Below are 24,369 nucleotides of genomic sequence, written 5' to 3'. Positions count from 1 at the left end.
AACTAACAACTGAAATTCAGAAACAATCATGGAATATTAAAACCCAAACCAGGAGTTTAGAGAAAAAAAATACCTTTCCTTGATCAGACAGCTGATAAGTCAAATATTCAGTTCTCGCATATAATAAAATAATGGATGTTATGATCATAATAGTATTTCTAGACAACAAAACTACCAGTAATTAACTAGTGGTGATTTATAAGCATTCCCCCTGAGATTTTGTTTTGCAGTAGTTTTTGCTTTGTTTGTTTGCTAATCATACCTCATTTTCAATTATTTAGGCCATTTCCCTTCTTATTCCACCTGCTTCTCTCCCTGAGCCCCTCCCCTGAGGGGGATCACTTAATTTCCTGGGTCAGCAGGATGAGAGAAAAGCCAGCAGAAGAAAAGGACTGAATTTGGGTAGTTGGAGCATAGCACATTCTCTCTGTTAATGTGCGCTATCAAGGCCTTTTCTCTGCGTCTCTATTTGGAAAGTACTCAGAACTTTTCAGAGTAGCATTTCAAGGCAAGTAAGTAATACCCTCCTCATCTATCACCGATGGTAAGACATCCCTCTTGGAACTTCCATGATCATAACGGTCCAAAGGGGATCAAGGTAGTGTACACATCCCCAGCCCTTCCCTTCCACCCACCATTCATTCTTTCCATTTAGACAGAGTGCACAGCGCATGATTGCTTCTAACAGGAACACACGCTTTGTCAGTCAGCCTGAAATAATAAATGTGCTCGTGGATCCATTCTGTCCATTTGATATCATTGGAAGTTTTATCTAAAAATGAATCCTTCCTCAGTCATGATGAGAACATTTCCCATTGGGATTGATTCCCTTACCTGACTCTAGAGGATGCTTATGTCTGTTACTGGGCAGAGCAGGAGTCCCTTGCTGCGAGTGAGAGAATTGTTTGGGGAACCCTAGAGTGTTTATTCCCAACTTCACTCTGCGTGTAAAAACACCGCTTTTCAAAAGGAATGCTCTCTCCTGTAGTAAAAGAGGATGGGGAAACCTGATCCAGTTGGCAGGGTGGCATCTGTCTGTGCCGAAGGACAGGATGTCTGAGCCCTCTCTCCCTTTTTAATATGAGAATTCGAAAGCAGTGGGGAAGTGATGGTAGACCTATCACAGCATTGCTAACAGACAGCCTATTACAGTATTTAATAAAAACAGAAACAGCATGCCTACCATAGGCTAATAGTCCTACCTCCTGCACGCTTTCAAAACAGTAGAAAGCAGCTTTAACGGAGCTTCAGATAACTAATTTCAAGCATGGCTGTCTAGCGTGCCTGTCACTCCTATTGTCCTTCCAAACTCTTTCAGACATTTTGAGCCGGGAGTACTAAAGCTATGAGTTAGCAAGGGTTGTGACATTAATGGTCCAGAAAGGCTTTAGGCAGGAGAGGTAATGATGATTACCCGTGGCTCTTCAGAGGACTGCACCGGATCGCTGTCATTAAAAATTAAGCGTGGCTTTTGAGGAAGATGTGACAACTACCGGAGGTAAGATTTGCATGTAAAACAAAGGGATCTGTTGCTGTGCTTTTCGTTTGCCGAGTGCCCAGTGGGTCGTGAATTGCAGCCAGGTGCGGGGTGAGAAGCAGGAAGGGGAGAGAGGGGAGTGGGAGACGGCTCTGCTTAGAGCAAAACACAGCGGATAGTATTCCGTTTTCTGGCAGAAATGCCTCGCGGACAAACTGGCTCCAGTCTGGGAGCCTGCTCAGAGTGCCTTCCACGTTGCTTCTCCCTTGGAGCGGAATGCTTAGAGGTCACGGAGAAAGCAGTGTGCTTATCTGTGGTGCTAGCTGGACCGTTAGTAGGGTTATGTGCAGACTTGGGTGGGTGGGAAAAAGGGTCCAAAGAGAAATAAAGAGGAAGCTGTCCTGAGGCCTTGAAACCTTGTTAGATAAATATTTTTATTCCCCTGGTCCAGGTGCTGGGATAGGCAGCTTCTGATTTTTTAAAAGGGGAAATGGGAAGATTACAAAGGATTTCCCTCATAAAGAACTCCTCCGGATTGAATCTATTATGAAAGAAAAGTGGGTCCCTTCGTCCATTTTGCATGTTGACAGCCTGATCCACACTGTTTGTGTTCATGGTGTTGCTAAAGCAGAGAAAGAGTTTTAGGCTAACGGGGGGGGGGGGCTTTCTCTCTATTCCCGCTTTTGCTTTTCAACAACTGCCAGGGCTGCAGATGGAAATGGTGATTCGTTAGAGATGATGAACTAGACGGCTTGTTCTTGCCTCTTCTCCTTTTTTTCATGCACAGCATAAAAGCACAATTCTCCTGGCAAGATGCGAGGGGCAGGTGGGTTCCCAAGTCGGGTGGATCAGGAGCAGATTTGCAGAGGAACTTGCGCTGCTTTGTACTTTATTATGGGGTTGGTGTAGCCCAGTGGGGAAAGGAAATGTCAGGAAATCATCTGCTGAGATTTTTTTAAAGCCAAAAAATGCAATGATCAAAAACGAATGTTTCCGCAACTTGATCCAGGGTGCGAGTGTCAGTGTTTGTCATTGCACGTGACCCTCAGTGTGAAGTGGCAGAAACATCGTGAGTGGATTTCTCAGTCCCGCCGTGTCGCTTCCCCGATAGACTTCACAAATTCCTCGATGCAAAGATGTGGCTTGAGATTTTGAAAGACACTATGTTCTGATGCATTGATTTAGTTATAGCAAATGGCAAGGATACACAAAATAATTGTGTATTTAAAAAATAATATAATATGCTTCCAAAAGTTCTATAGTCATGCAGTACTGACTAGAAATAAAAGTGAAATATAATTATAGTATGTTTGCTTCGGCTAAATACTGAAATTAAAGAGTGGTGGGCTTTTTCTCTGATGCAGTTAAGTCTGTCCATTTGCCAGTTTCTGTGTGAACACTGCCATTCACATACAAAGTTGAAATCATTGTCCTGTAGTGTGCTTAAAGTTGTGTGTCTATTTTCCTAATAGTGTGATGAAAATTACTGAAACTCTCTTTGCTAATCTTTATGTGACCAAGAGCATGTGAAATAATTGTATAGAATTTCTGATGCAATTGATGGCTATGACATAGTTTTCTGCTTCTGTGTGGCCAGTGGAATGTGCAACCTTGACCTTGTAAAGTTCCATTCTCTAGCCAATTGTGCTCACCCGTCAAGAACCCATATACAGAGTTCGCAATGCACAAACGGAAACACACACATTTTACTTACAGCTGCCAGAAGTTTACAACTGAATGTTATTGTTTTCATTAATTTCATTTATTTGAGAAGGCCTTTCACTGGCTCTGGTCTTACCAATATCTTCTGACTCTAATCACATCATGCATTGATTATAGAAGCAATTTATGCCATAAAAGTTGTCAACAGAATTCTTTTGCTGTGATCATGCTCATAACACTTTCCTGCTAAACTAAAATGACTTTTCACAATTTTTACGGATTTATGGGAAAAGTTCTTATGGTAAATCTTGATGGTGTATGTGTCTAGACTGGACCCCTACAACATGAAATATATAGGAGAGATACGGCAATTTGTTGTTGTTGTTGTTGTTGTTGTTGTTGTTGTTTTGTTGTTTCTAGGCAGTGGGGAAAACCAAGCCAAGCAATTTAGTCAAAATGACCTACTTGGTGTTACTAATTAACTTCATTTCCTATTTACCTTGTCAATCAGAGCATTTCTAGATAGCCTTCCCTTTCAGTCTTTGCCACATCTAGTAATGAAAAACCAGCAATTCTCCAGTAACACATAAAGCAACTCTGGATTCCACCCTGACATAAAAAATAAGCCAAGCTCTAGTCTATCTTGTTTTCTCAGTCCCTAAGGGTAGCACAGTCATCATTTAGTCACCAAGACACAAGTCAGCAAGTCCAGAGTTGTCCTTGTTCTCTGCCTCTCTCAAATACACACGCAGTCGTCATTCTACTTTATTAGTAGATATCGGACATAACATTCCTCAAATTAACCCAATCCTCTCTTTGACTATTTATTTTCTCCCATAAAAATATAATGAAAAAAGAACCTTCCCAAAATATTTGTGCTATTAGAGGAAATAAAAAGCTGACTATAACAATGTATATACAATATGATCCTAATTATAATATATACCTGTGTATGAAAAAGCACACAATTTTATCCTCATTATTAATCTGTAGGGTTGCTAAATTTTTAACGCAGACATTATATTAATAGTCACAAAAACACTAACATCATTAAAGTTTACATCTCCTATTCCAATCATGTTGCCATCTTTCTCATTATCATACTTCAGATTATCCACTAAGTCTTCAATGCAAATTCCCAAGTCATCTGTTGGTCCAAGAAAGGCTGAGCAGGCGTGCCATTGCCCTATCAAAGCCTCCTCCTCCTTGGGTTTTTGGCACATCGTGAAAAACTCAGCATCATCCTTTCTGAGAGACTGACTCCTACACCTTAATTCAGGTTTACTAGAAAAGGTGTGTGTGTGTGTGTGTGTGTGTGTGTGTGTGTGTGTGTGTCTAATTCTCCTTACTTTATAGATAGAGCATATCTTCTTTTCTGGCTGCTCATTATCTCCTAAATATTTAAATTTTGGAGTGATCTGTGGCTCAACTATAAATCTCTTCTTTACTTATACTTACTCCCTAAATGAGTTTAATCTAATCTCAAGATCATAGAAACCATCCATATACAAACAGCTCACAAATTCCAATCCCTCACTTGGGCTTTTCCCCTTTTTCCCTTACCTCCATACTTACATATTCAACTACTTATCCTGCCACTGCTACCACTCTGAGCAAATTACTACCAATTATCAGACTATTGCATATATTTCCACCATTGATCTCTTACTTCTGCCTCCTCCCCCCTGCTCTCATAAACACATTTTAGTCTGTATCCAACACCAGTGGTCATTTCAAAATTAAAATTAAATCTTAATATCCCTGCTCAAAAGTCTCCAACACCTTCCCATCTGAATACATATGAAAGCCAGATCCTTACAGCGGCTCATAAGCCATGTGTGATCAGCCCAGGTTCCTCCCTTTAGCACTTCTGCTACCCTCTCCCTTTAGCACACTACTACAGCCACGCTGGCTTCCTGGCTTTTCCTGAAACCTGCCACGTACTTTCAAACCTCAGGGCCTTTGACTGTGCTGTGCCTGCTGCCTGGAAAATTCTTCCCCTACATAACCACATGATTCAGTTTCTCACTTTCTTCATGGCCCTACCAAATGTCACTTCATCAGAGAAGAATTCCCTGAAAACCATATTTCAAATTATACCTCCTTACACAAATCCTGTTCCTAGTCCCTGCTTCCTTTTTCTCCATAGCATATCAAATCATCCCCCAATACAGCATAGGTTGAGCTTTTATTGTCTCTCTCCTGCTAGAATGCAAATTCTTTGAGAGTAAGGATTTCTAGAATGTTCTATAATCCAGGGAGGTAGTGTGATATGAATTGGATATAGCATCTGAGATACATACAGTCTTTAGGAACAGAGAGACTTGGTCTGAATCTCACCTTTATACTTCATAGCTATGTGACCATGGTCAAGTTTTTAAAATCATTCTGTTGTATCTCAGTTTCCTCACTGGTAATTGGCAATAGTAATACCTCCCTCTTTGGGTTGAAGATTAAAGTGATTATGTGTGCCAGTGCCCCTTTAGAATAAATACCTGGCACAGAGGAAATGCTTAAAACATAATAGTGTTCTCACTGCTACTGTCATTTGATCTTCACAGCATGCCTGAGTAGTAGATAGAACACTTTCCATTGAACAGATAAGAAAACGAAGATGTAGAAAAGTTAATCAAATTGCTCAAAGTCAAAGAACTAGTAAGCTATTGAAATTCACTCTCCCTTCAGTCATAAAGATTTCTGATAAATAGAATGTCAGGTTAACCATCTTTAATGTATTTAGTGACTACAGGCTGCCAGTGATTAGAGGAATTTTTTAAAAGGACGGATCTGAAGAAAAGAATTTTCTTTCCTTAGTGAACAAACAATGTGGGAGCCTTAAGGATTCCTTCCCTGAAGAAAAAGTGGACTGAAGCGCCTGTGAAACAACTTAAATGACAGCCAATTTACTTATTAAGGAAACCTCAGTCTCTAGAAGTGCAATATAATGTAGCATCCGAACACCAGCCTCACGGTCCTGAAGACCTGCCCATTGCAGGCTCTTTCAACCTTGCTGAGCCTCTGTAGATGGTAACAGTACATCGCTCATGGGTTTTCGAGGATTAAATGAGGTAATCTGTGCATAGCTGTTAGCACCATGCTTGGCACAAGTTAAATGCATAATACATAGTACCTATCAACACCTTAACTATTATTATCTAGAATGAAAATTTAAATGCTATATATACTACAACACTGAGAGATTTGGTTTAAATATCTCATTTAGTTCTGATTTCTTGGTATTGCATGTCTCTTAGTTCATTCAATAGGTAACATTTAAGAGTGATTTAATCATCAATGAATCACATTAGAGTTCAAGGTGTTAGAGCATATAGCCAGCCACAGAAACAGAATTTCTTGAAATGTATGGCATTTGGTTGTTTCTTATTAGGCCCAAAATGAAAGAGGCAATTCTGAAAAAAATCAAGAAAATGTCTGCTTTTCTGAGGTAACCCCATTTTGTGGATTCATAATAAAAGAACTTTAACTGAGTGCCTTCCCTCAATCTTGTCAGGTTCTAGTTTCAACATTCCTGTCTTCACTCTGCCTGTGACTACACAGGCTGAATTCCTGGTAAAGCGACTAGATGAATGCATCATCATAGGATATGACTTCAGTGCAAGGTGTGCATGAAATTGGCAATTTAGATTTAACATTATGAAATTCTTAATGCCAAGATATTTACTTTCATTTAATTGCTTGATAAAAATTAGCACCTCCAGACAAACTATTAGAAAAGTCTCAAATACAATCTACTACATAGGCTAAACTTTCCTTTAGTCATTTCTGAACTTCATCCTGCACCACCAACTCCCCACGTTTCTAATTATTGAAGATTGGTTTGTGTTACTAATGGCTGTATTTGTGTGTTTCTTTTAATATTTTGTCATATCTCAAATCCACCTCTGTAAGTGAAACTAGTTCTAACAGTAGTGTGTGTGTGTGTGTGTGTGTGTGTGTGTGTGTGTGTTATGGGCCAACTCCTGACAACCCTACAACCCTATGAATGAGTAATGTCTACAATGTTCTGTCCTCAACAGCCCTGCGAAGCTCCTACAGACTCATGCCTATGGAGTCACTCCTTTTCATATTTGGACTTTCTCATTTCCTGCTACCTTCTACATTTCCCAGTATTATTGTCTTTTCCATAGGATAGGACTCTATCTTTTCATAATGTGCCTGAAGTAGGATAGTTTCAGTTTTGCCTCCATCAATGTCTAACATAATTTGCTCTAGGACTCACTTTTTCATCTTCTGGCGGTTCAAGGTATCTGGAGAGCTCTCCTCTAACACTATATTTCAAATGAATCAATTATTTTTCTATCATTTGGGTAGTAGATAGTATATTTTCCATTATTCACTGTCCAACTTTCACATATGTGCATAGTATTTGGGATACAAGGGTGTGGGTAACCTTAGCCTTGGTCTTTAATGACATATTTGCTCTTGGTGATCTTTCCTAATTCTTCTGTTGCTGTAGTATCCCTCTCCAAAGGTGTGGGTATTTCATTGTCATAAAAATGTCATGATTTTCAAGGTTTGATTTTTTTTAAATTTTCACAAAATATTGTTCCTTTTTATTGCAAGAATACTCTGTGCATAGTCCTACCATGGCCCTTAGCACACTGTGCTGATCTTTGGTTTACTAATCTGCTCCCCTCCTCCCCAATTGAATTGTAAGTGCCTGGAGGTTAAGGACTAGGTCACAGTCGTCGCAGTATTTTCAGTGCCTGGCAGAGTTCTTGGCAGTAGTTAAAGCTCAAAAGTATTTCTTGAATGAGTTGAATCAGTGAATATATATATATTAGACATCTTAGTGTCCAGTTTGACCCAGGGAGGGTAAATGACCAAGTGGATAAATAAATCATGCACCTCAGAAATAGTGCTACATGGGACTATCTTATAATAATAAAGCCCTGGAGCTGCCATGTGCTTACTAACACCTCATCCACCTCTCCTCTGTATGTTCTCAGGCCCGTATCATATGCTTCTTTTGACACTTTCCCCATCCCTTCCTCTTACTGTCTGCCCACAGCTGCTACCTTATCTTTCTAAATAGCATGGTGGAGCCTTTCATTTAAAGCCAACTTTAAGTCTGACAGCCTCCAAGAGCAAATGCCTAAGCCCCCTCATCATCAAAGCCAGGGTGACAGATGAGCCCGGGTGAGAATTCCAGCTCAGGGGGAGGGGAGGGGATAAATCAGCTGTCAAAATGTCAAGGCTGCTGACTTCTTAGGAAAGGAAGAGATGATGCTTATATTGCTAGACAGGAGGGCTTTGGTTTACATTTGCTAGCATTTGTACTAAATAGGGAAAATGTCAGATGAATCCCACATGCAGGCTCCTTGTCGTCTTGGTGCTTTCCTGAATTAAGACTCCAGAATATTCTGGACATGGGAGCTCATTTTCCGTTTTCAACAAATCCAGTTGATTTGTAAAAAGAATAGCCAGACAAGTAAAATACACCACTAAACTTTAAAGTATAAAATTTAGCCCAGATAATTAGTTTGCAAACTCCTTGAGAGCAGACACTATGATTTTATAAATCTTAGGTGAATCAAACTGTGTTAAATATATACAATTTTAAAAAATAACTTTTTTTTGGCTGATACACTCTTCTATTCACCCTGTTCCCTGAGGTAAAGACATATTGGATAGGTCAGGAAAATGTCTTATTGTTGCCCAGCCGATGTGGCCCAGTGGTTGAGTGGTGACCTATGAACCAGGAGCTCATGGTTCAATTTCCCATCAAGCATATGCCTGGGTTGCAGGCTCGATCCCCAATAGGGGGCGTGCAGGAGGCAGCTGATCAATGATTCTTTCTCATCTTTGATGCTTCTATTTCTCCCTCCCTCTCTCTTCCTCTCTGAAATCAATAAAAACATATTTTTTTTAATTTCTTATTGTTATTTACAAGGCTGTGTAGCAATGAAGGGGTCTAGAAACCACACAAATCTTAATTTCACTGAATCCCCTTTTGCACTGGGTGCAAATAGGGTTCTTAGGGAAGAGGAAAGAAAGAAGGGAATGGGATATCTGATCTTGCCTGTTTACTTATAGAATCATATTACTCACAGACTTTCTTTGGTTGGAAATGATTTATAAAACCAATCCATGTAGGCTTCTATCAAAGGAAGATTCATTTTGGAACTTTGTCAAAATTCAGCCCTTACTACACTGCAAGTGTCTGGGGAATTCCACTGTACATAGTTCAGGACTTTATAAATAATGATTTTGGTTTTGTCAGACTTTTTAAGTCTCTTTATTTTATTATTACTAAAATTTTCACTCAGAATCTGGTAAAGGTCAAGCGCCTGACTCTATAACTCTTATCCACAAAGGGTAAAGTATCTTTCAAAGTGAAAAGCTAAGAATGTTAAAAAATAGACAGCAATTTAAATGCAAATCTGGATTCTTTCTTGCTTTGCATAGATGCAGAGGATCATTCTGTACCACTGCATAAGGCACGTAATGAGAAGGAGAAAGAAGCAGTTGGTAAATCTTGCCCGTGAGATAATTCTTAAATGTCTTGAGTTTGGTTTTGCCTATGCATCTGGAAATTTCTGACCATGGGAAGAATATGTAGCTCCATCAAGCTGAAGTATAGTTTCCTTCCTTAGGGGATTGTATTTCTATATTAAATCTGGGACCATTGAATGTCTTTGAATTTTTTCGTTTCCTAGTATATTACAAATGAAGAAATTAAGGGGGTGGGGAAGCAATAGCCTGACAGCCAGAAGAAAATAATACCTAATTTCAGGGGAAAATTATAAAAGGATGGATTAGGTTTCTTCCTGTCAGTGGAGATGATCAATGACTGGTGTAACTTTGCTTCCTAGTGGTTTTATTTGACCCTTCGTGGTGCTTGGGAACAGTCACATGGGCTCTGTGTATAGACAACTCAAGGTAATTATTTTCTTGAAAAACATAAAAAAAGAACAGCACAGGACTCAGTTCTCAGTTGGGATGAATCAAAAGAAAAGTTGAGAGAGAAATAAAGTTTATATCTAAAGGAGAAGGAAGGCTTAGATAATATGTTGCCAAACTTGAGAAATATTTTTTGGACATATAAAAAGATAACAATAGCCTGGGTACAGAGAACACTGCCTAGAGAATGTCTATCATAACCAATCTCAATTGTCAAGGCCTATTTCTCCATTGACAGGTAGGTTTAGTGCCTGTAGGACTGAAACTGAAAATAAAAATGGTATAAAGAAAATAGAAGTTGTACTCTAGTTCATATGCCCATATGAAAATCTGCCTTATGTGCAATTTGATTTCAGATGGTGTTTAGTTTCTTAAAAGAAGGTTCCTCCTCTAGATCTATGAATGTGCTCCTATGTCCATATTATTTTTGAAAAAAATCTATTCTCTATCCTGCTACCCTTTAATTGATCAGTCCTGTTTCAGGTCTGCATTCAATTATTCATTCATTTATTCATCAAATATTTATTCAACATCTATGGACGAGGTGTGGAGCCAAAGCAGAAGAAAGCTGCTCCCCACCAACCGTGAGGTGACAATCCTGGATGAACTAGACATTATTCTAATAGTCACACAAATAAATGTAAAGTTAGAAATGTAATAAGTGCTAAGTGATTATTTAATTGAAGACATTAATGTAGTCAAGGATGTAAGGGAAAGTTCCTCTGAGGAAGATATGACTGAGATGCTAAATGAAGAAGCATAAAAGTGGGGGGAGCAAGTGTGAAGCCAGAAAGAATTAGAGGAGAAGCTTTCTAGGCAGAGAAAAAAGCATGGCACCTGTACTCACTCAACGTTTATCAAGTTCTCTGTGTGTGTGTGTGTGTGTGTATGTGTGTGTGTGTGTGCACGCGCGCGCATACAGACACGCTCTTACAGAGAGGGAGACAGAGAGAGACAGAGAAAGGATTTTCTGCCCTTGGTGGAGCTTGCATTCTAGTGTAAAGCAATTAATAAAAACTTAATAAATGAGACTTTTTTAAAAAGCCTGTCACAGAGTGTAGATGAGGACAGTGCCTCTGTAGAGGGTCAGTGTTGGCTAGAGGTCAGGGAAGAACAGCATATGGTTTGAGACAAGGCTGGAGAGGCAGAAAAGAGCCCGGCTAGCTAAGACCTTACAGGTCAGGTTCAGTTGTTCTTTATTCTAAGAGCAATGGAGAACCATCCAAACAATTAAGTAGGGTACTGAAAAGATATTGGTGCAAAGGTGTCTTCACTGCAGTGTGGTGATCAAAATGGAGAAGAGCAAGAGTGGATGCAAAGAAGACAGTTGCAAAGCTGTGGTAGTGATCCAGGCAGCAGTGGGGGAACAGAAAAGTGGCCAGAAGGGAAGGGGTTCAAAAGTCATATGAGAGAGTTGGCAGTGGGATAAATCTGAGAGGACATGGGTAAAGAAGAAGGAAGTGTCAGGGATAATTTTAGATTTCTGACTTGTATACCTGGATAGATGATGAGGTTAAGGAACACAGGAACATGACTAGAGTTCCCTTTCATCATTTTGAAGTTGTAGTCTGTGCTTACTGCCTTCACTTCCTTGCCCCCATTCATTTATAAGGCACTTGTGTTGAATTCTGGACATACATTTCCTGTGATGGCCCTCTTCACTCTCTCTTTACCACCCAGTTTGGCTTTTTCACAATCTTCATGACCCTTGATTATTCTACATCATTCAACACTATGGACCTTCTCTCTCTCTATTCTCTCTGTCTCTGTCTTCCTGCCTCTCTCTTGCTCTCTCTCTCTCTCTCTCTCTCTCTCTCTCTCTATATATATATATATATATGTATATGTATATATATAATACATATAAAATACATATATAATATGTCTATATATAATACATATATAAAATATGATTTCATATATTATTTTATATATAAATACTTTTATATATAAATTATTCATACATATTTTATATAGATAATTTTTCCCCTAAAATCCTCTCTTCCCATGACATTAATTCTTTCCCTTTCCAGGTCCCCTCTTACCTTACAGTTCTGTTCTATCTTTTCTCTTTGCAGGGTCCTTTCTTTTCTTTCCTTCCATTTTTTTTTACACTTTTTCAATAATTGAAAATATTATCTGTCTAACCACATCCAAAATCATCTCTCAAGCTGTGACCTTACTCCCCAACCCAAGCCCTATTGCCTGCTACCTAGTAGACATTTCCCTGTGGCTGCATCATTACATGTCAAAATTCAACTAGCAAAACTAAACTCATGTTAAGACCAAATAAATCCACTCTGCCTGTTCTTGCAACTAGTCTGATTTTTTAAAAGTGTTGTCCTTAAATCACATGCACAAGGAAGCCCTGGTCAGGTGCTCAGTTGGTTAGAGTATCATCCTGATACACCAAGGTTGTGGGTTCTAATCCTGGTCAGGGCATATAGAAGAATCAACCAATGAATGCATAAATAAGTGGGACAACAAATTCCTCTCTCTCTCTCTCTCTCTCTCTCTCTCTCTCTCTCTTTCTCTTCTCACAAGTCAATAAATTAAAATTAAAAATTAAAAAAAATCCTGCACAAGAATTACCTAGGAAGTTTTTTTTTTAATATCCACTTATGTGACTTATATTTAACAAGGTCTGGAAATTTAACAAATGCCCTAGGTAGATCTATTATACATAAATTTTTGAAAAACTGCTCTAATCCCTCCCACCCCTGTTTTCTTCTGCATGGACCTTCCTAATGAATAGTTCCAAACATGACCTTGATCATGGGACTTCCCTAATCACAGCCTCTCAGTGGCTTTCCTTAACCAACCAAATAAAGTTTCCCAGGACTGGACATCACCATCCTCCAATACGTGCTGACCAGATAAATTTTCAGCCCAAACTTTATTTCCCTTCTTTCACCCTGTGTTACAACTGAGCTATACTTCTTGCCACCCCGAAAACATATCTATGATCCTCATGTCTCTGTCTCTTGGCCTAACCCTTTCAAACATACAAGAAAGGTCTCTCTCCTCTTTCATGTTCACCTGTCAAACCCCCACAAACTCTTCAATAGCCCCTCCTGGGTAAAACCTTCTCTCATCCCTTTTCCATTTTTCCTTTCTCTTTCCATTCCTTGCTCTCCAGGCTAGAAAGGACCTCTCCAGTCTCTGAAGTCTTTCAGCAGGTTTTACCTTTTGCTACTTTCTTATCACATAGTTATACACATACATCATTTTTTAAAAATATTTTTATTGATTTCGGAAAGGAACGAAGAGGGAGAGAGAGACAGAAATATCAATGATGAGAGAGAATCATTGATTGACTGCCTCCTGCACACCTCACAATGGGATCGAGCCCACAACCCAGGCATGTGCCCTGACCAGGAATCGAACCATGATCTCCTGGTTCACAGGTCGACACTCACTGAGCCATGCCAGCCAGGTCATTTTCTTTTTTTCTTCTACTTTTAGATATCATGAAGAGAGGCAGTGCACTTTATGAAAAGACAGATTTATGGAATTGAAATAGAGATGGTTCAAAATCCACTTAGTGTGTGTCCTTTAACAAATTATTTCACTTTTCTGAGCTATATCTCTATTTGTTAAGTGGGATAATGTCACTTACATTATAGGATTTTGTATATTGCATAAGTTGTATAAGTTGAGTGTCTTGTCAAAAGTCAACCCATGTGAAATTGCCTATATTCAATTATTTTCACCTACAAAAATGGGAATTTTATTATAGCTAGTAGTCCTCTGTATTTTAGTAGGTTTTCCTTTAAAATATCGTTTCATGCTGTGCTTTGCATCCACTTCACACATCAACTTTTTGCCTATTAAATATGTATATAATGTGAATATAATAATGTTATCACTCTTATCCTGAAGAAATAATTAAAGAGAACTCCACTAGCACCAAGAAGGCATACTATTAATCTATGTCAGTGCTTACCCTTGCCTGTTCCTTTTTCAAAAGCAGGTGAACAAACAGCTATTTTAACAGTAAGATAAAGCAAGCTCTTTTCTAATGAGAGAGTTCTGTTAAATAAAGGTCAGCAAGAAAAGTAACAACATTCATTGTCTCTTGTTTATGGTCCATCTGGGCATCATGGGAACTTGCTCAGATTTCTCTCCTGAGCAATACCTTACCCTGAGTTTATCTAAATCAAATTACACCCCACTCTGGCTGGGATTCTTTGTTATTAATCAGAATAGCAATGATATTTTCAACTGCAATTTCTAAGAAAGGTATGCACATTTTGCTTCTTCAGCTATCTTTCTTTACCACTGCAACATTATGAAAAAGCCTCTTGTCTAATTAACCCAAAGGAAACTCTTAGCTTAAGAAGGTCATTATTACAATGGTTATAAAGGTAAATGAGCTAGGAAGGAGTTGATATTGCTTTTATGTTCTTACTAAGTGTTAAGTCTTCAGACTTATCAGCCCAAGGAAAGAGTCTTTGTGGAATGTTCCCTTGTTAAAAATAAAATAATTGTGCCATCAAGGTATTATGCTAAAGGAGGTTCTCAAGGAGATTACAAATTACTCAGGAATTATGTCAAGATCCAGGAGTTAGGAGTCAGATAAATGCCATAAGAAAGGTACACAGTGCTTTGGGTATTTTCGTGGATAGAAAAAGATTACAGATAGAAGCTAAGAAAAGAACAAACCTCCAAGAAGAAACATAAGTATTAACGAGTTATAATTTTTCCCTCCCCTCCCCTTCTCTCTCCTCTCTCTCTCTCTCTCTCTCTCTCTCTCTCTCTCTCTCTCTCTCTCTCTCTCTCTCTTCTTATGTAGTAGTTATGTTACAATGAACAAGTTAATTAAGATCTTTGTGCCTCACTTTCATCCTCAATAAAATGGGGCCACGATACTTGCCATCAAGAGGTTTTGTGTAAGTTCAATACAATCATGTATGCAAGATGGCTAGCATAGTGCAGCATGTAGTAGCTTCTCAAAGAATGCCACCTGTTGTTATCAATGTGGATAATCCTGTCAAATATTATAGAGTTCAAAGAGAATGGACTTCAGATTTTGTGCTTTTATATTTTACCAAGTCAATGGCAAAATGGGAGATCATTTTTCAAAACAATTTTAAATATCAAAATTAGGTTCAATGGCACTAAAAGACTGAGCAGATGGTGAGGAAGCAGGTCATTCTTTCAAGGAATTTTTTTCCTCCAAAGGAAGGCAAGAGTGAGGGCAGTTGACAAAGAGCCAGTAAGGAAGCAGGGGTATTATAGATATTCTTTCTTCCCATAGGCTGGCTATGAGGGCCTTTTGGTAGTCGATGAAATGTCTTACCTTATGTTGTACATTACACATGGAATTCATCTCCTATGAGTCACAATTCTGGGTGTGGGCATCATCACCCTCATTTTTAGACAGGAAAGCTGAAGTTCAAAGACATCGAAAGTACCTGCCCCAAGTCCTCACAAGTAATGGCAGACCCAGCCTTCCCATTAGTTCCTCTGACTTTAAACCTTAGGCAACACTGCCTTGTGTAACCATGAACCTATCATCTATGCCTCTGGAGTCTGCTTCACCAAGACATGGACATTCCCAGAGAGAATAGCTGTTCAGTTTTTTAAAAAGTATCTTTATTATTGAAAATATTACAGATGTCCCCCCTTTATCCACATTGATCCCTTCTAGCCTACCCCACCCCCCCACCCCAGGCCTTTGCAACACTATTTTCATATCCATGGGTTACACATATATGCATGCATGTTCTTTTGTTAATCTCTTCCAACCCACCACTACCTTCCCTCTGAGATTTGACAGTCTGTTCCATGCTTCTGTGTTTCTGGGTCTGTTTTGTTCATCAGTTTATTTTGTTCTTTAGATTCCATATATGAGTGAGATCATGTGATACTTGTCTCTCTCTGATTGGCTTAGCATAATGTGCTCCAGGTCCCTCCATGCTGTCTCAAAGGGTAAGAGATCCCTCTTTTTCACTGCTGCATAGTTTTCAATAATGTAAATGTACCACAGCTTATTTATACACTCATTTACTGATGGGCACTTGGGCTGTTTTAAGACCTTGGCTATTGTAAATTGCACTGCTATGAACATAGGAGTGATTATATTCTTTCTGATTGGTGTTTTGGGTTCTTCAATAAATGGTATTGGGAAAATTGGACAGATACATGCAAAAAATGAAACTAGACCACCATACACAAGAATAAACTCAAAATGGATAAAAGGCTTAAATGTAAGTCGTGAAACCATAACTCCTAGAAGAAACCATAGGCAGCAAAATCTCATACATCTCTCATAGCAATATGTTTGCCGACGCATTTCTTAGGGCGGAGAAAATAAGCAAATGGGTGTACATCAAAATAAAAAGCTTCTCACAGCAAAGGAAACCATCAACAAAATGAAAAGGGAGTCCACTGTATGGAAGAACATGTTTGTCAATGATACATCTGATAAGGGTTTAAAATCCAAAATATATAAGGAACTCATACAGCTTAACAAAAGACAAACAATCCAGTTTTAAAATAGGCAAAGGACCTAAACAGACACCTCTCCAAACTAGACATAAAGATTGCCAAGAGACATATGAAAAAATGCTCAGTCACTACTCATCTGAGAGATGCAAATCAAAATGACAATGAGATATCACTCACACCTGTCAGAATGGCTATCATCAACAAATCAACAAATGACAAATACTGGAGAGAATGTAGAGAAAAGAGAACCCTAGTACACTGCTGGTGGGAATGTAGATTGGTGCAGGCATTATGGAAAATTGTATGGAGTTTCCTCAAAAAATTAAATGTGGAATTGCATTTTGACTCAGTGATCTCACTTCTAGGACTATATCCCTAGCTGTTCATTTTTTACATGCTCACGGTTAACAAGACTTTTACAAAATCTACAAGGATACACATCATTTACTGAGTACTTTGTAGATGATAGGAACTTTGCACAATAATATAAGCTGTAGTTTGTGAGCCCCGAGTAAGTGCAAGGCATTGTGCTAAGCATTTGATATGCATTCTTTCATTTACAGCTCAGAGCAGCCCCAGGAGATTAGTGCTTATATGATTCCCATTTTATACATGAGAAAACTGAGGCTCAGAAAGAGTGACCAGCTTGCCCAAAGGAAATAATATATTTTGTAGGTAGGATTCAAGCTGGAGTCAGTCTAACTCCAAAATTTTCAAGCCTTGCTTTGGACAGCTTTTCTGCCCAAGTGACACCTTTTCTGTCCAGGTGCCAATATGCACAGGCCCAAGTGTGCAGACCTGGATTGTGGGGCCTGCCCAGAGTTCCAGGAAGCAAAGAGAAGCACGTGACTCACACACAAGTCTTATGAGGCAGCTGACCCAGGCAATCTGCTTCCCTATGGATTGACATCTATCTCTGCTCTCTCCTTCCCCACTAAATAAACCCCTAATGCACGGTGCTGGCCCTCTTCCAGATGCTGACCAAGGTTTACAGATACAATTCTCAATGGTAGCGATGAAAGAATGATTTAAAAGCACTCATACCACAAGCTACCACACTGAGAAGTTGTGAAAGAGGAAGGAGAGTTAGGCAAATAAGCAAAATGTTTTGTTAACAACTTTCACGTATTTTTCCTTAACATAGCATCAAATTGTTTTTCTATTATTCTGCACTTTTATCTTTTGAATAAGAAAACAAAAAAAGACTCTATTCTTCTGCCACCAATTTCTAAGATAATTCAGGTTGATATCCCCTTTCAGATAAAATATAAATTATGTTCCAATTCTCTTCACCTAATACTTTCCATAACTCAATATGACCTATCGGTGGTATCATAAGCTTTATTTCCTTCCCATCTCATTTTCCCAAAGTCAGTGTGGCATATGAGCTACTTTCTTATGAAATCACCTTACCCATCTAGGTGGAACTTGGACCATAAGTCCTTCCATTCCCATAACTTTTGTAATGTTTTTAGTAACTGCTTTAACTCAAGCAAATATAATAATTATTTTTGCTTTTGCTTAGATTATAAATATTCAAACATTCGATTACCCTGAAATCTTATAATTTGTATTCAAAAGCAAATGACCTAACCCATTACACATTTTAGGCCTCAATAGTATGCTAGATTTGTGAATAAATACCACAGTGAATTCTGACAGTACCCTTAATGGTGCTTAGCTTTCTTTCTCCTTTGATAGGTAGTGCAGAGTTTGATGTTATCCATATTTCAAAGGAATAATAAGAGCTAAGGGTTTCTTACCGGTAGTTCTTTAATAAAGAGAAGCAGAAAAAAACTACCCTGTGCCACAGTGTTACCTTGGCTGATTTTTATCACTGCTTGTCAACAATCTCTTTCTAAAATGTCATTGAATTAATTTATATTCACAAAGCAAATTTTAATAAAACATTAAAATGAATTTCAAACTGAACCTTCACCTAAAACTTGAACTTCCAAATTGCTATTCATCTAAAGTCAGTTAAGATTTATGACAGATATATAAAATGTGAGGACGGAAACAGACTTCCTCTATTATCCAACCTAGGTGCCATCTGGCACCATGCTATGAAAAAAAATCTGGTTTGAAGCTAGTCTTGGTCTGGATGTGTTTTTACAAGATTTGATGAAAAACTATGAAACATAAAATAGATTTTGGCCAACACAGGCTTTTAGGATTGCCTGCTGAAAACAAAATTTAAAAACAGATACATGGATAAGCCATGTGAATGCAAGAATGATGGGGGATGGATGGATAGATAGATAGATGATAGATGATAGATAGATAGATAGATAGATAGATATATATATATATATATATATATATATATATATATATATATATATTATATATATACTATATATAATAAAAGAGTAATATGCTAATTAGACTGGACATCCTTCTGGACGACCTTCCAGATGAAGGTGTGGCAGGCAGGGGCTGAGGCAGCTGCCGTGGCAATGGGGGCCAAGCCTCTTGCACGAATTTCATGCATCGGGCCTCTAGTATATGTATATACTAGAGACCCGATGCATGAAATTCATGCAAGAGTAGGCTTTCCTTCCCCTGGCTGCTGGCACTGGCTTCCCTCTGGCACCTGGGACCCGGCTTTCCTTGCAGCTCCATCTTCATCCAGAAGGTCATCCAGAAGATCATCCGGAAGGAGGACATCAGGTGTAATTAGCATATCATGCTTTTATTATTATAGATGCATCCAATTATTTTATATAAAAACTCTTAAAAGTTCATGACTAAATATTACAAAAATCATTTAAACTATGAATGATTTATAAGGCAGCATCTTGTGTTTCCATGAAAATAGAACTTTCTGTTTCAGAAGACGGGACATCAATAAGGACCAGAATCCTCAAGTTCCACATGCAATGGTTTCCCCTATTCATAACTCACATTTGAATGATCTTTCATTTGACTCTCTTGCTCTTTCAACTCCAAAGATTTATGTGGGTCTGGAGCTATGACTTCTTCATCTTCATTTTCATGCGGAAAGCAATCATGGTAGTTCTGAACTACAGAACTATAGGAGAAATCATTATCCAGGATTTGCAGCCATTCCATATCCCCTGTTTTCTTCTCCTTTCTTCTCCATCAGTAGAGTTCTTTTTTTTTTACTGCAAAGAACATGTTATTTTATATACCCCTAGCTATACATTTTTTCTCATTAGTTATTACATAAGTGCTGCCTGGTGCCATTAGCCAAGTGGTATGACAATTTTATGTTCACAATTCATGTCTATGTTTACAGAATTTCCATGATTTACTAAGTACATCCATGAAAATTCTGCCCAAAGAGCTCTTGTCCTACTGAACTTCTTTGTCATATGGCATTTACGTGTTAACACTGTTTTATTATCACCTCTGCATCCACATGTTCGATATTTTCTTCAAATATAACACAGGTGTCAAGCATGTCTCATGCTCTCCAACAAAGACATAGCTCTCCATTTGCAGAATGGGCCTCTCAGTGTAAGTCCCAAAATCTTGCATTTATTTTCACATTTTGAGAGAAAGTCTGAATCAATAATAATTCCTGATAATTCCACCAAAACCAAAAGCTCTATCTCCTCTGTCTCCTTCTCCCCATCTCTCCTGACTCTGCCCTTTGACTGCTGCCATGATCCCATGGCTCCAGAGATTCTTAATAGTATTAGGTGACTGTTCTAATTGTTTTCCCAAAAAATGAATCTTGAGAGAGAATAAAGGTAGATAGGGAAGAGAGAGTATATAATTGGAATAAATCATTGAAAAGAAACATACCAGAGCCAAACTGTTTTATCAAAAACTATTAAAATTAATCACTAACATTTTTTGATTACTCATTTTTGAGCCAGGCACTATACTGTCATCTTATCCTTATGACAAATGTATGAGTAGGTTTTCTTATCATCTCTGCTCTTCAGATAAGGAAACCAAGGCACAGAGAGGTCCAGAAACATGTTTAAAATTATATAGTTAACAAGTCTTAAAAACTTGGGTCAATCTCAGGTGATCCAATCCTGATTCCAGAGATTGTACTGAATTACCATGGCCAAGAAATTCCAAAGCACTATGCCTTTAAAATAATAACCTTTAGAGCACTTGATAGTAGGTAAATTTGAATGAACTTATAATAAGAATTCAAATTGAAATATTTATCAAAGTCAAATCCTGAAACTATAACTGTTAACTAAAACACCATGCCTATTCCTCATCAGTTGTTTTAGAGTGGATCTTAAAATTATAGTGATATTTGTAAAGCATATAAACATTTATATTTAAAGAAAAAAACTTTTTTCTTATCTGAATCACCTAGAACCTTATTAGAAAAGGCAATTCCTTTCTTTTTTCTCTGATGCCGAATAAATAACCAACTGCAAATCAACTTAATTTGATTCTTTTAAAACAATCAATTACTGGTTCCCTTTCAAGAGATGGCACCTGTGCTTTTGATTTTTCTTAAAAATAAAGAACTCAAATTTACACTGATTCTATGAAACAATTACACTGCACATTCAGAGTCAGTAGCCTAGTAAGATGCTAAGATTGATAAAAAGGTTAGAAGACATCCTTTGCCCTGAAATTTCTTGCAAACTAGTATTGATTACTATTCAAAAGAAAGTACTAGTGTGTTCCCCAAAGCATATGGGTGTTGTATAAAGAATATAGGTCCCTTCCCTCTGCAATTGGCTTTATCATAGATAGGAGTTGTCTAGAGAGGACCTCATGAGGTTGTGGAACTAATCCTTCTTCAGCAGTTAGCTGATAAGAACATATGACCAAATCCAAGGGTCTTGTCAATTTAATTGGGATTTTTTTAAAAGAACTCAGTGTCTTCAGGATGAAAAGAGAAATTATGTAAATGATGGACTGGCAGACCAGAGGAGCTGGCATATTAAAAAAGTGTCCTCACACACTTTACCTGAAAGCCACCACACTACCTGCTGCTCAGGTTGACTCTACAACTGGAAAATTACAAGGACAATGAGAGTGCAAAGAAAGAATAAACAGAACATTATACTACTTTTTAGGAATAAAATAGCTCTTCACTATCCACAAAACTTCCCTTAGCAAAGAGTCTTCTTCCCTGGTCCACCAACTCCCAATGTATGAGCAGAGGATATAATTTAATCTAATGGGCTCCCATGGTATTAAGAGCCTGAGGTTTTATATCTGGATTTGACTCCTTCTCTTCTAATACTAGCTATGTCATCTAGGATAAGTCATTTAATATTTTCAGTATCAATTTCTGCATCTATCAAATGGATTCTCACAATACTGATCTTGTGGTTGTGTTGGGAGGTTTGAACGAAACGACACATATAACATATGCTAGGTGATCAATTCAAACAATTGGCTATAAATGCTTCACTTATGTCAACAAAGTTCTATGCCATTAACATTGTTTGTTTACTCAGATAGATTGTAAGTCTCTTGCTCTTACTACTAATTGTATCCAAAAGGAAATATATATATATGGTCAAGGGGTTAACAATTAAATAATGAAACCTGTATGTGCTGTGATATATTAAACAGTAGAATGTGACAAATCTCATACTAGACCCATGAAGGCTGATTTTGACTGGGAGTTTGGAATAGCTATGGTATAGAATACCATAGCAAACTGGATAATTCATCTGTGGCTTAAAAAATGTTTAAATAAGAATTAGAAATGAGGAAGAAATAGCTGTCTTAAAAATTACAAAGATGAAATAGATATAACTTAGATATAGAAAGTAAAAAAGAGAGGGGGAAATGACAGAAACCCAGAGTTTTCAAGCCCAGAATACTGGGAAGACGTTGATGGTCAAAAGTCAGTGAAGGATCACGGAGAAGTGAGACTGTTGGAAGAGCATGAGCTCCGTATGGGACGTGTTGAGTTTGAGGTGAAGGAAGGACATCCAGGTGAGGATGTCTCCTATGAGATTTCAGAGCCATTTTTATGGATGTGATCATTTAAACTTAGGCAATCACTCTGGGGGAGAGAACAAATCAAGACTTTAAGGACAACTAGGATAAAAATTGGGAGAGGCATCTACACTTTGGGGATTCAAAGAGATATAATATTAAAGGAACTTTTAGGGACCTGGGAGAGATCCCAAGAGAATGTAGAGTCACAAAAGCCCAGGGAAGGGAGAATTTCACAGTCGAAATGGTAATCAGACATGTCAGAGAGCCTGGGGATGGGGAGGACAGAGGGACTTTGTTGGCCATGCAGTGACTTCAAAGAAAGCCATTTCAGAAATGACGGAAAGCAGAAGGTAAAGTGAGAGGGAGGACAATGCATTAAATCATAGCTTGAGGGACAATGGAAGGTGTTTTATTAAGATAACAGAAAGCTAAGCACATTTGTAGATTGATGAGAAGGAGCCAGTAAAATGGATCAAAACTAAAGAATAAACAAAGGTTAATTAATATTTCAAGACCCTAGAGCAGTGGTCGGCAAACTGCAGCTCAGCAAACTGCGGCTTGCGAGCCACATGCGGCTCTTTGGCCCCTTGAGTGAGGCTCTTCCACAAAATACCGACTTCTACGCATGGGCCACGAAGTTTCAATCGCACTGTATGTGCACGCCCCCATGTGGTATTTTGTGGAAGAGCCACACTCAAGGGGCCAAAGAGCCGCATGTGGCTCACAAGCCGCAGTTTGCTGACTACAGCAGAGCACTGGTTATCGAGCTTTTCTGAACATTAGATTCAGCTAGTACTCTTACAATAATGCTAGTGTCTATTCCTGATCTGCAAAAATCCTGGTTGAATCGTTTGGGGGAGGGAGGGTATCTGTATTATTTATTAGTGCTCCCAGAGATTCTACTATAGATCCAGCTATGAGAACCACTAACTTAGAAGAATTGAATTAAGGTCACAATAGAGGGTTGCTTTTGGATGACAAAGTCTCTCTTCTTCCTCTAAGATAGTAAAGAATGAATTAGGAGCAAAAACATTTTGGGGAAAAAAAGGACATTGAAAGAACTCATGAGAAATGGTTTGTCTGAGAAACTAGAATGTAAGATGCTTAGAGTAAAGTGGCAGGAATAAAGGTGAGTCATAAAAATAAAAATAAAAAACAACTTAAAATATCCCATATGACTACTAGGATTCCACCAGGATAAATAAGGTAGTTGCCCATTCACTGCTTCATTCTCTCTATGCTTATTGGTTGGCCCACTCCCTGGCACAGAAAAGACATTGGTGTCTTTCTTGTTCATCTTAGAAAAAAGAAGAAAAAGAAAGTGTATAAACATGAAAGATCTAGAAGAACAATAAATTTACAGAGCTGTAGGGAAGACTTTAAGCAGTAGTGTCAAGAGAGAAAACCTAAGCTGCAGGTTCAGATCTCTGTGAAATCACTTAGAACTTTTCCATGAAAGAAAGTTGCAGGCCACCTGACCGAACTCCTCCCATTTAAATAATAAATTCAACTGGGGTTCAGAGAGGTTCTGTGATTCAACCATATGAAACAGCCAGTAAACACCACCCACCAAGACACCTTGGAATTCAGTCTTCTGATTCCCATACCAGTGCTTGCCGATCCTGCACACACCCTGCCTCGTGACCTCTGTGGTTGAGATTCCCAGCGAGCAGAATAGCTGCAGCTCCTCTGTGAGGATTAATAAGCAAATCTGTAAATTGTTTTTTGCTTGTTGCAAGAGAGAAAAAATGTTCAATTTCTTCTTTATTGCTATTATTATGTGAACCAGATTGAATTGCTGCATCTCTTTAGAGTTTCTTATGACTACTGTAAAGTTTCCCATTTTAACCCAAGCCAATTTTAAACTGCCCTTAGAATACGCAGATAACTGCAATAATTCAGTTGCTACATTCAGTTCATTGTTTTAAATACAACCAAAGGGAAAGAGA

At 38.3% G+C, this 24,369-nt stretch overlaps 1 protein-coding gene and 1 pseudogene across 1 annotated transcript in view; one reads left to right on the top strand and one right to left on the bottom strand.

Moving 5' to 3' along the window:
• Window positions 1–1,084: 1,084 nt before the first annotated feature.
• The window catches only part of KCNMB2 (potassium calcium-activated channel subfamily M regulatory beta subunit 2), a 228,348-nt gene continuing 205,063 nt past the window's right edge, over window positions 1,085–24,369 (top strand). The window contains exon 1 of the mRNA XM_006084905.3: window positions 1,085–1,498. The gene's annotated coding sequence lies outside the window, so the exon portion shown is untranslated. The remainder of the gene's footprint in view (window positions 1,499–24,369) is intronic.
• Window positions 19,303–20,157, bottom strand: LOC102422644 (annotated as a pseudogene).

This window comes from Myotis lucifugus, unplaced genomic scaffold (assembly GCF_000147115.1).
Source record: "Myotis lucifugus unplaced genomic scaffold, Myoluc2.0 scaffold_14, whole genome shotgun sequence".
NCBI lineage: Eukaryota > Metazoa > Chordata > Mammalia > Chiroptera > Vespertilionidae > Myotis > Myotis lucifugus.
This window is presented reverse-complemented; position numbering and strand designations above follow the sequence as displayed.